The 11,991-nt window shown below is 33.3% G+C and overlaps 1 long non-coding RNA gene across 1 annotated transcript in view; it reads right to left on the reverse strand.

The window, feature by feature from the left end:
• LOC108358511 (uncharacterized) overlaps positions 1-11,991 on the reverse strand; it is a 22,546-nt gene that overhangs the window by 3,316 nt on the left and 7,239 nt on the right. Inside the window, exon 3 of the long non-coding RNA XR_001846787.1 lies at positions 11,161-11,166. This is a non-coding gene — a long non-coding RNA (uncharacterized LOC108358511). The remainder of the gene's footprint in view (positions 1-11,160; positions 11,167-11,991) is intronic.

An 11,991-nucleotide genomic window follows, 5' to 3' on the forward strand; every position in this document is an offset into this window, starting at 1 on the left:
TGCGAAGGCCAACAACTGTGCCAAGTTTGGAAGAAATTGGTGCAGCGGTTACCAAGATATACACATGTAACCATAAGTGGGCGTGGCTACGCCCATTTTCCAAAAATTTGTAATGTTCTTATTTTTCGTCTGAAAATTATTGTATATATCAATTTTGAGTGAATTATCTTCAGTAGTTACTAAAATATCGCAGTTTTCGTATTTCTGGAAATTACCGTTATATGGGAAGTGGGCGTGGTTAAAGTCCGATTTCGCCCATTTTCAATACCAACCTACCTTGGATAAATGGAAACTTACATACCAAATTTCGTTGAGATATCTCAATTTTTGCTCGAGTTATCGTGTACACGGACGGACGGACAGGCGGACAGGCGGACAGACGGACAGACAGACATGGCTTAATCGACTTCTCTATTCATTCTGAGCATTTATGTATATATTTGTCTATCAGCCCAATTCTTAATATTCCCGGGGAGTTTGTTCTCCGGGAATTTGTTTCTCCCGAGAAAGAAATCCTTCAATAATTACCTCTCATGGAATAGCATTTTCCCTGAACATTTGGGAGGAGGAAATTCGAACTTCAAAAAAGCTGTATTACACTTTTTTGACAGCTCAACTCCGCCATTTCATATAAAAAATCCTCTGGGAATTTTTATTCATGATAGGGGGAAAGGTAAAAGAGAGAAAACTCCCGGGGAGTTTCTGTTTAGAATCGGCCTGTATATCTATCTCGATTCGTTTTCGCTGTTACAAACAACCGTTATGTGAACAAAATTAATATACCCTTGTGCACAAGTGCGCTCGGGTATAAAAATAACCATCATTGAGACAAATTATAGATAAGTTTTCGTTGCGAAAATTTTGGAGCATCGAACAGCCCGTACAAAAATCTATAGAAATCATAGTTTTCGAATTATTTGTCCCATTTTCTGTCTTCTTTCTAGCTAGTCGTTTGTTGTTGTTGTTTGTTTGTTTTGCATATAAATGACCATGATTCAATAATACAAGGTTCGATAAACTGACAGTTGTCTCTCTCGCACCGCTCCCTTAGCAGTGGTACCGTGTTGCTTCTTTGCAAATTCACTTGGAAAAAGTGTAGCTTTTGTGTGAAATAGAAGTATAAGCTTTTGTGCAATATGTTTATTTGTATATGCATATGAAGCATATTTAACTGATGAAAAAATAAATTGTTTTTAAATTGGATGTTTACATCAATCTCATAGGGGTTTTATTTTAATTTTTAGTTTTTGCAGTTTTTATACAGCTAAATTGCGCATAAATTACGTAATTCACGTAGATATATCAATATTACGTTCAATATTTCGTTTAAAATGCCAGATTTCCTGTAAATACATAAGAATTTACAAAAGGAATTTCACTACTAATTGCCTACTTTGCGTACTTTTCTACTACCATTTTCGCACCAAGAGATTTCATTCTTCCCCTTTTTCCGACCTTCGTAAATGCAACCTTTTGTAAGGTCAAACCGCGGCTGTCAATAATTATCTAACCTTGTATTATTGAATCATGATAGATGACCATGATTCAATTATTAAAGGTTGGATATGTATTGACATTTGCGTAATAGTTTGATCCTTTTTTGGGAAAAGGTAGTAGAAATGTATTTTGTGGCGGTTAAATATTTAAAGATGCTTTCTCTGTTCTACTTAATGGAAATAGAATTCAAATTATATGGTCTACTAGAGATGCTATAATAGAAATTAAAAATCAACTAGATAAAGAATGGCAGTAACTTTATTCACATAAAATTCTAACTAAAGGAGAAATATTTTGGACAAATATTCCCGAGCATATCTAATTAACGCTGGGCTCGAATCATAGCAGTCGCGAGCGAGTAACTCGTCACGTAAAAATGCATATTTCGGATTATAACAGTCGTGAACAGTCGTTATTCGGTATACGTGACGATCAGTACGTTCAAGACTGTTAAAATCCGAAATATGCATTTTTGCGTGACGAGTTGCTTGTTCACGACTGTTACGATTCGAGCCCTAGTTTAATGAGAGAAAATTCCAATTAAATGTCCCCAGTAATAGTCAAACAAATCAATAGAATTTAAACATATTCTTTATTCAAATAAACATTACCAAAAACTAATATTGTTATAATTTCAAATTACGAAATAGAAAATACACAATAATTCACGTGACAAATATCTAAAAATATTCCTCACTATTTGAATTCCATCGTAGTACTAATTGGCAGAGCATATAACTCTATAACCTATTTTTTTAATGATATTGAAATGAAATTATAATTGTATAAATTAAGATTTTTTATATACATTTTATCATAAATTTCAGTTAACATTGAGTCAAGTTTTCTCAAGAGGGCCACCCAAACACGGTGGTCTTGAACCAGTTTTAAGTTTTATAAAAGTGTGTCTATAATCGAGAACTAGCTAGGGCTTGTATGTATGCATTTTAACACTATGTGTTAAAAAAACAGAACAGCCGAAAAATATCAATAAAAACAAGAACTTTGGTTAGCAGAAACTGTGTGCAATTGCGCCAAAATTTGATAAATAAATAAAGGGCTGTCAAAATAGTACATCAGCTGTGCACGTAGAAGGGTTGCCTATATACTACATAACAAGGAGTCCTCACGCTATATTAAGACATATCATATAATAAGGAGGCCACACGTTACAGTAAAACTTAAAGCTAGCACTGTAAATTCTATGTTGTACTAGTAGAATTTCTAGCGCTTAATAGCAGCACGTCCTTCCACTAAGTAATAAAAAGCTAAATATCGAATTCGAATCTAGAAGTAAAAGTCCGTTAGGCATTTAAATTCATAATGCCACTTGAAACTCGCTCAGTAAGAAAAGATCTCACGAGGAACCAGCACACACCTTTACAAGCACAAAATACACCGTCGTTGTCGCTGATTGAAAAACTCGAAGCAAATATGGGTATGCAAAGAGATGCAATTATTACAGAGCTCTCTGTTATAGTGAAAGAGTCAGAGGAAAGAGTAATGCAGAGGATAAGAGACTTTGCTGCTGAAATATCTAATGTGAAGTTATCAATAGCGGCAATTAACAGTAGGGTGCCGGCGGTTGAGAACTCTTGTGCCGATATAGTCTCTCTTCGCAATGAGTTGCTCGCTGTTCGTAGTGAACTAAGCGAGTTGCAAAATAATGCAGTGGCTACGGATGTTATAATTAATGGTATCCCTCAGTCTTTTTTAGTTCTAAGTTTTAATTCTCTATTGCCTCTGTTCAATCCTTCTCAGCTTATTTTTCCTCTCAACGTATGTACGTATCTGTAGTTCTTACTTGTCTGCCACCAAATTTCTAATGTGTTGCTATTGCCCTTCTCCTCACCCGATNGTTATAATTAATGGTATCCCTCAGTCTTTTTTAGTTCTAAGTTTTAATTCTCTACTGCCTCTGTTCAATCCTTCTCAGCTTATTTTTCCTCTCAACGTATGTACGTATCTGTAGTTCTTACTTGTCTGCCACCAAATTTCTAATGTGTTGCTATTGCCCTTCTCCTCACCCGATACTTACTTGCAGCTGTCCCGTTTTTAAAGTGTTATGATGGTTTCGTACCATATTAAAAATTCGGTCCCTAGTAATTACTGATTAATATTTTGTGCAACCGGTACAGAGGTTCCATAGTCCATTTTAATGCTCGGAGCCTGACATCCGAAAAGTTAGATTACGTTAGGGACGTTTTTGGTGATTCATCTGTTGATGTTATCTGTGTGACAGAGACGTGGTTCAATCCNTTCGGTCCCCAGTAATTACTGATTAATATTTTGTGCAACCGGTACAGAGGTTCCATAGTCCATTTTAATGCTCGGAGCCTGACATCCGAAAAGTTAGATTACGTTAGGGACGTTTTTGGTGATTCATCTGTTGATGTTATCTGTGTGACAGAGACGTGGTTCAATCCTGACATAACGGACTTCTTTTATGGCATCACTAACTTCAATATAGTGCAGCATGATCGAAAGCATAAGAGAGGCGGAGGTATCGCGATATACTGTCGAGCTAATTTGAAGATTCGTGTCGTTGCTGAAGTGTCGGATGGTTTATCTAAAATACTTGTATCCTGTGTATATAACCCACATAGGAGCTATCCATCGGATTCGTTTTTTTGTAAACTTAGTTTATTTGTTATTGACTATGAGCGTTATATTATTTGTGGGGATTTTAATGTAAACCTTTTGTTGGATGACTCATACACAGCGATACTCCTCGACCATTCCTCTGCTGCATGTCTTGAGATAGTTAATAACACTATGCCGGCGAGGTATTCCAATAATTCTAACCCTAGTCTGCTAGACGTTTTTATCACCTCCAACTTGGCCCATATTTTGAAGTTTGACAAAATAACGTTTATCTCCGATCATGATTTAATTTTCTGCTCGGTAGATTTGGATTTTAGTCGTCCAACAATTAATGTATCTTTTATGTATCGTGATCTAAACTCCTTAAATACCAGTGCTTTGTTTTATTATTTGTCTAATGTGTGTTGGAATGATGTGCGATGTCTTCAGACAGTTGATGGTAAACTGGACTTTTTAAATAGTAATTTGATTTCGTTGTTTGATCTTCATGTCCCTCTACGTATTGTTCGTGCTGTAAACTCATCGTGCCCATGGTATAAAAGCTTATTCTCAGTGTAGGGCGATTACCTCTGGTGTTCCACAAGGATCTATCCTAGGCCCTCTGTTGTTTAGTCTTTTGTTGTTAGTGACGTGTTTTCTGTGTGTCGTTCTGTGAATGTGCATGCATACGCCGACGATATCCAACTGTACTTGTCAAGCCGTATTGGTCTGGTTGAAGACTTATGTTTTAAAATACACTATGACTTGTCTGATATATCTGCATGGGCCCGTGATAACTGTTTGCTTCTAAATGCCTCTAAATCATAGGTTTTGCAAATAAGTAGTAAAGCTGTAAATATCGAAGATATTCCTAGGCTGTGTATTGAAGCCAGTGCTTTGGAGTTTACTGACAAGGTTAAAAATGTAGGCTTTGTTGTTAACTCTAAGTTAAGTGCTTCCGACCATATTAACAAAGTGGTAAGCAGGTTTATGCTACCTTACGCAGTTTAAGAATATCTGCGCCATTTACCCCAATAGAAATTAAACGTAATTTGGCCATAAAGCTCATTGTTCCACTGATAGCTTACTCCGAGCTCGTATATAGCAAGCTAGGCTCGGTGTCATCACATAAAATTGAGGTAGCATTTAATAATGTTACACGCTATGTCTACGGGATTAGAAAGTATGATCACATCACTCCATGAATGCGATCCTGGGCTGCAGTATTTTCATTTACCTCGCTGCAAGAAATTGTATGTTTGTGTATAAGTTACTCGAGTGGAAGTCCCCTAAATATCTTTGCGACAAGCTCATACGACCGGTGTCACGCCGACATAACAACCTCATTGTCCCTAAACATAACTCATTGACCTTATCCAGACTGTTTTTCGTCAACGCTGTGCGACTTTGGAATGAACTGCCTGAGTCGTTGAAAGTGCAACTAAACAAAGGCAGCTACAAATCAGTAATTCTCCGTTATTTTCGTGAGATATAGCAGGACATTGAATTAAGGTGGCATAACTTCTCCTTCTCTCTATGCCTCTATTGTATTCGTTTCTTATCCCTACTATCTTCTCATATTATGAGTATATGTACCTTCAGCCTTTATTAATTAATAATGCTAATATATACTTAAGAACTTAGGCTTAGCTATAGTATTAAATTTACAAAATGTTCACTATATTTTTCAATTATGTTTGATATGTATTTATATGCAGTAGATGTACTTTTAAAATACTTTTGTCTTATGTTGTACAAATGATTTCCATAAACAATCAAATCAAATTAATCAAACAATCAAAATCGGATTTCACAGCCTTTTTCTACATCATTTGTAGGTTCAAAATCCATCGAGATCAAAATCGTAGCTGATCCTTTTTTCGAGATGTTCTGATCCCCCCCGAAATGTAGAAATGTAGGATTTTAATACACTAAAAACTTGGAAAAAGGCAAAATGTGCTTTGAAATGGAAATTTGTTTATGTACTTCCTTTATGTACAATGTGCATGTCCAATTAAGGATATTAAAAAATACATACAGTGATCAAGAAATTATAGCCGAACCACTTTATGCCAAGTTTTAATTTATTATTTTCGTTGTTATTTAATTTTGGTTATTTTTTTTTATAAAAATATAGTTCATTCTTAAAAAAACCGCGTGAATTCAAGTTTACAAATTTGTGCAATATTAAAAAAAAAACTTTCGTACAAATTTCGACCTTTTTCAAAAATTCTAAAAAATAAATCGTAGTTTTTAGCCATTTGAAACTTGTACTTCATTCTATTTACTAGAAATCAATGNCTAAAAAAAAAATCCACAAACTTTCGTACAAATTTCGACCTTTTTCAAAAATTCTAAAAAATAAATCGTAGTTTTTAGCCATTTGAAACTTGTACTTCATTCTATTTACTAGAAATCAATGGGCTACAAAACTGCATACTCAGTGGCACTCGATTGGTCCATTTGTACAGATTGGTACATTTTTATATTCGGCTATTGGTACAAAACAAAAAAAAGGGAAATTGTTCTTTTTGTAGTCAAAATAATTTCTTAAAGGATTTTTTGGAAAAAATCCCCTCAGATGACAAAATAGTTTAAGCTTAAAAAATCTACACTGCCGGAACAAAGTATTGGCACAGCAAATTTTTCACAATATATGCAACAATTTTCATTCTAATATTTTTCCACTAATTTCGTATAAAAATATGGTTCATTCTACAACAAAAAACATAAAAATATAATTCCTAAACTTTGTGGAAAACTCGCGAAAATTCCGCAAATTATCATGAAAATTTTCAACTTTTTAATCAGATTTTTTAGAATTTTTTCGAGTATGCAGATTTGTAGCCCAATCAATTTTATTATAATAATGTCCAAGTTTTAAGTAGCCAGGATTATTGATTTTTGGTAATTTTTTTTCACGTAGTCTTTTCCATAAAAAATTTTTTTCTCGAAAATACTTTATATGGAAAAAATGCAAAACACCTTCAACAAAAAAATTATCAAAAATCAACGCGATTTTTGACTAACTCCGAACTTGCATTTTTTTACTAGAATTTAATGAGCTGCAAAACTGCATACTCATCTGATTAAAAAGTTGAAAGTTTTGCACAAAGTTTGGGAATTATATTTTTATGTTTTTTGTTGTTGAATGAACCATATTTTTATACAAATTTGGAGCAAAAATATTAGAATAAAAATTGTTGCATATATTGTGAAAATATTGCTGTGCCAATACTTTGTTCCGGCAGTGTACATAAAAATATTAAAAAATTGTATCATCGGAACCATAATAATGAGATTTTTGATGCGGTTTTTTAACTTTTTTCAAAGATTTGTTTAAGAAAAACTTGAAAACCTGCTCCAAAACTTTACCGATATAGACTTATAAGGTATCACAGGTATCATTTTCTCACCCTTTTTGTTTCTTTGCAAAAAAAAACTCATTCACGTCCTATTGTTTTTTTATTCAATACCAACACATCTTAATTCAACATGGAATGACACTCGTTTATCTTACCTCCCTTTTTCATATTTTGAATGAGCTTATTCGCAAAGAAATTGAAAGGGTGAGAAAATGATACCTCATAAGTCTAAATGGTAAGGTTTTGGCTGAGTTATTTAAGTTTTTCTTAAACCAGTCTTTGAAAAAAGTGCAAGAACAGCATCAAAAATCTCATTATTATAAATATTAAAAAAAACTGTTTATTAATAAAATAACTCAATTTTTGGAGGTATTTTCAGATCGAAAATCTTAATATTTTTGCGAGATATTTTGGTGGAAGCCTTAAAATATAATACATAGATTTTATAATTCCAGTGGAAAAACAGTACCGTTTTTTTGTTGTAGCACAATACCGCTAAGTACATTTTAAAATTTTCAGGCAATAGCCTCATGCGATTATCGATTATATTTTTTGTTGTTTGTGTGAAATATTTTATTTTTATCAATATTTTCTTTAAATCAAAATATGTTGAAATAAAAGTGAAAAAAAAAATATTTTGCCAGAAATTACTAAACATCAAAAGCACTTCCATTTAAATACGAATGAAAACGTTACTATTATATCTATTTACTATTATAACTTTTAATGTGAAGAATGAAAATGGTTAACTGTTTTATTAATTATTGTTTTATAGTTTGGTATTATGTCTAAAAGCTGTATGCGCATCTCTGGGATAACATCCAATTTCGACCTCAATTTGTTTTTTGTATAATTGTAAGCTGAAAACAATGTTTTATAACGATACGTTGTGAAAGAAGGAAGCATAGATAAGATAGGCTTTTAACTACTTTACCCAAAACTCATTCAGAGACACATATTGAAATGTTTGTTTCGATGTCGAAGAACTCTGAAGATCTATGAATGCTTCGTAAAACAATCTGACAAAGATTTCAGGAGATTTACCAAGTGCCCAGTTATGACATTTCACATTTCATTTGGTAATTCAATGCTTTTCTTTTCCACACAGGTAATCTAGAAATTTAATTTTCTTTCAAATGATGATAACACTATGTAACAGCATTTTTGGGGGCGCAATGATTCCAACTCTGGATGAAAGACCAAGATCCATATAGTAAAACCTCAAAATCGTTTTGCATTAGTTGGTCAAATTTCTTTGCTATGGCCATTTTAAATTTGCAATATTTTGCCCAAGTGTCTTTAGAACAAAGGAAAAAAAGAGTAAAAATACATATCGGAGAGAAATATGTTGTTTCGAGACGTATAGTAAAATTTTACGAGGAATAACTTTGTAGAACATTTTAACCCGTTATCTCCTTCACAAAAGGGTCGTTTTGGCCCTTTTTTAGAAAGTGCTAACAAAATGGCTTTTTGAAGGTCGCTAGAGGGTTAAAATCTTCTAGAAAATTATTTGCCATAAAATTTCACTAGGGGTCCTCTCGGACAAAATCTTTGTACAAAGAATCTGTAAGTCCACAGAAAATCAAAAATCATATATCCCCTCAAAATATGCAACAAAAAAATGTAATGCCTTATTTTGTACATGCATATTGTTCATATATATATGTTACTCTAGCTCCAATTGTTTAAGTAAGTAACCTACGTGTAAATAATCTTTGGATAGAACATATTAATTTTATTGAAAAAGTAAAATGGCAGCGTTTAAGTCAGATATTAACCGCTTTCGCCACTGCTGTGGTAAATACATATGTAACAAAAAGTACATGTCCTTAAAAATTCACAACGGGCGCTACCATCAAGTGGCTCTTCCATTTGAAATGAGGTAGTAAATACTTGTAACACAAAAATATTTTAACTTATTTTAGTTAAAAAAACAATACAGATATAGAGGAAAAAAAGCACCGGATGCAATTCTTGCAGAAATTTGTTGGTGGATTAAGCACCAGTAGAGCCAGCATTGGAATCACACGTGGACATCATGTGTGACTCAGATTCTGATCACAGCGATGATTCCGATGCTGCTTATATATAAACGAAGTATAAAATAAAGCATAAAAAGTTGGGGCATATTTTTATTTTCCGTGGACTTAAAGATTCTTTGTAAAAAGATTTTGCCTGAGAGGACCCCTAGTGAAATTTTATGGCAAATACTTTTCTAGAAGATTTTAACCCTCTAGCGACCTTCACAATGCCATTTTATTCGGACTATCTAAAAAGAGCACCAAAACGACCCTTTTGTGAGGGAGATAACGGGTTAAAATGTTTTACAAAATTATTCCTCGTAAAACTTTACTATATGACTCGAAACAACATATTTCTCTCCGATATGTATTTTAACTCTTTTTTTTATTTTTTCTAAAGACACTAAGGCAAAATATTGCAAATTTAAACTGGCAATAGCAAAGAAATTTGACCAAAGAATGTTTAACGATTTTGAGGTTTTACTATATGGATCTTGGTCTTTCATCCAGAGTTGGAATCATTCCGCCCTCAGACAATGACCCTCAAATTGTTGCACAAAAAATGTAGTAACTTCACTGATATTTTCAAAAATCTTATAAGCTGGATACTCCAATAATAGTATTAATAAAAGCTTTTCCTCCAATTTGCGGTGTGCGTCTTGATATTGTTATAAAAATCGAGGGACCTAGAGTTTTACTCCACCTTCGAAAAGCAAATAGATTTTGTGAGAAGCTTTTACATGGCAGAAATACACTCGGAAGTTTGCAATTGCCTGCCGAGGGGCGACCGCTGTTAAAAAACCATTTTTTCTATACTTTTTGCGATATTGCCTTGACTAGAGCTCAAACTCAGGTTATTTAATTTAATTTAATTATAGGGTTCTGTTTATGGAACTTTTCTTTGCGTGTGCAAATCGATTGCCGACCACCGTGCTTATTCATGCCGAATTTTAAGCGATGACCCTCGATTTGTACTTATGTATCTGTTAAATTATTGAACTGCCAAATATTAATGACTTCACGGAGCCCTGGGACTTTTCTACGGAACCCTTGGGTTCCCCGAAACCTACTTAAGGAAGTTCTGGTCTAGTGAAGGGTCAACTTTGCCAGAAATTACAATAACTTCAAAAAAATGTTTAAGGTTATAAGCCCTATGGTTACGTCTAATTCAAATACATATGTTATATCGTCGATGTTTTTGCAAAACCGCCTAAACCGCCGCTGTGGCAAAAATTAAATTTGGTAACCCTGAACTCCAGGCATCGAGATTTATGCATAAAAATCATAAAATCGTTATTAAAACAACAGATTTATAACATAATAGCTAGGGAAAATACAGCCTATCACGGCAATGCCTTCAAAGAAAAACCTTTTTTCGCCCTCCTGAAAAATTTGGCTGCCGTAAGATAGGCGGTTTGGCAAAAACATCGATATATATAAATATATTTTTCGATATATATATATATGTATGTTTATATATACATATATATAATAACCTTTATATCAAATTTTTATACGATTCCTGCATTGTTAAAATGATAAGTATTTGTAAATACAATGATTATTGCGTTGAAAAAGTAAAATATAAAAATATGCATATCTTGAAAAAAGGGTCAGCTACGATTTTGATCTCGATGGACAAATGATGTAGAAAAAGGCTGTGAAAGCCGATTTTAGGCACACTTTTATAGAACTTAAGACTGGTTCAAGACCACCGTGCCCAAATTGACTTTTCGATTTTGTATATGTCATTGGCAGATTTTAAAAGTGAACATGATGTGCTATATTGACACCAATGCTTTTGGGCTAATTTTACTTTTTCGACGAGTTATTTGCAAACAGATTTTTATACAAGCTGTTACACGTTTTGTAATATTTCAGCATCCATTCATTCGAATCTTATGTTTTTTTTGTGACAGAAATTAGGAAACTTATTGGACAACAAAATAAAGTGGTCAGTTTGTAAAATTTCGATTTTTGTTTTATGTAATTTTTTATTTTTTTAATCAATTGGATTTTTTTACCAACTTCTTATATACTTAGAAAAAAAAATCAAAAAGCATTATATGCTCTAAACATTTAATTTTATTTTCATAAAAAAAGTTACTGTACCTGTGAAGGACAAAGTTTTTTAACGAAAAAATTTAAGCAACTCAAAAAAAATATAATACAAATGAACAGAAAAGCAATAAAGTAAAAATAATGATAACATTTTATAATTCAACGCTTATATACAACTACTAGCAGACCCGGCGAACTTCGTCCCGCCCAAAATTTTTATATATTTTATTGAAACTTTTTGGTCCAACATTTTCACCAACAATTCACGTTTACGATTTTCATTGGCACATTCGTCTGCTAAGATTATGGTTTGGTGGTCATTTGCCGCTTTAAATAACCTAACGAAAGTGTTATATCCGTGAAGATGTTCTTGAAATTCTCCAATTGTGCGGCATTTCATAGCACGGTTATTCGCAAAGCGAAATAAATGTTTTCATCTTCACTCCCTGGCGGCAACAATGACC

The sequence above is a fragment of the Rhagoletis zephyria genome, unplaced genomic scaffold (genome assembly GCF_001687245.7).
Source record: "Rhagoletis zephyria isolate East Lansing unplaced genomic scaffold, Rhagoletis_zephyria_1.1 Rzeph_scaffold_00264, whole genome shotgun sequence".
NCBI classification, from domain to species: domain Eukaryota; kingdom Metazoa; phylum Arthropoda; class Insecta; order Diptera; family Tephritidae; genus Rhagoletis; species Rhagoletis zephyria.